Here is a 714-nt window from a genome sequence, read left to right on the forward strand (position 1 = left end):
CATGTGACTCTACCCTCCCTAGCAACCGGGCCAATTTGGTTACCCCATGTGACTCTACCCTCCCTAGCATCCGGGCCAATTTGGTTACCCCATGTGACTGTACCCTCCCTAGCAACCAGGCCAATTTGGTTACCCCATGTGACTCTACCCTCCATAGCAACCGGGCCAATTTGGTTACCCCATGTGACTCTACCCTCCCTAGCAACCGGGACAATTTGGTTAACCCATGTGACTCTACCCTCCCTAGCAACCGGGCCAATTTGGTTACCCCATGTGACTGTACCCTCCCTAGCAACCGGGCCAATTTGGTTACCCCATGTGACTCTACCCTCCCTAGCAACCGGGACAATTTGGTTACCCCATGTGACTCTACCCTCCCTAGCAAACTTTTGTTAATGAACAAAAGTTTTGCATACTTTTGTTCATTAAAGTATGCAAAATACATACTTTAATGAACTTGTTTTAATGCAATAAAGTCTTTTGAATCCATAATTACATTGTCTTTATTTATGAAATGTACATGCGTGGAGCTGACGGAGTAGTTTCGAAGCAGAAGATTTTAATAAACTGGCCTTAATTTAGATGATTTTCTGGGGCTGAAAGTTCAAAGTGTTGAATCAATCCATACAGAGACAATCTCATAAATGCTACAATTCTTCAAATGAAATGTTGGCGTAAGTAGTGTGAAACAAATTAGTTTTAAAATATTTTTGT

General features: G+C 42.6%; 1 protein-coding gene across 1 annotated transcript in view; it reads right to left on the reverse strand.

The window, feature by feature from the left end:
* Positions 1–515: 515 nt before the first annotated feature.
* LOC127642713 (ena/VASP-like protein) overlaps positions 516–714 on the reverse strand; it is an 11989-nt gene continuing 11790 nt past the window's right edge. Inside the window, exon 7 of the mRNA XM_052125238.1 lies at positions 516–714. This exon is cut by the window's right edge and continues 133 nt beyond it. The gene's annotated coding sequence lies outside the window, so the exon portion shown is untranslated.

The sequence above is a fragment of the Xyrauchen texanus genome, unplaced genomic scaffold (assembly GCF_025860055.1).
Source record: "Xyrauchen texanus isolate HMW12.3.18 unplaced genomic scaffold, RBS_HiC_50CHRs HiC_scaffold_752, whole genome shotgun sequence".
Taxonomy (NCBI): domain Eukaryota; kingdom Metazoa; phylum Chordata; class Actinopteri; order Cypriniformes; family Catostomidae; genus Xyrauchen; species Xyrauchen texanus.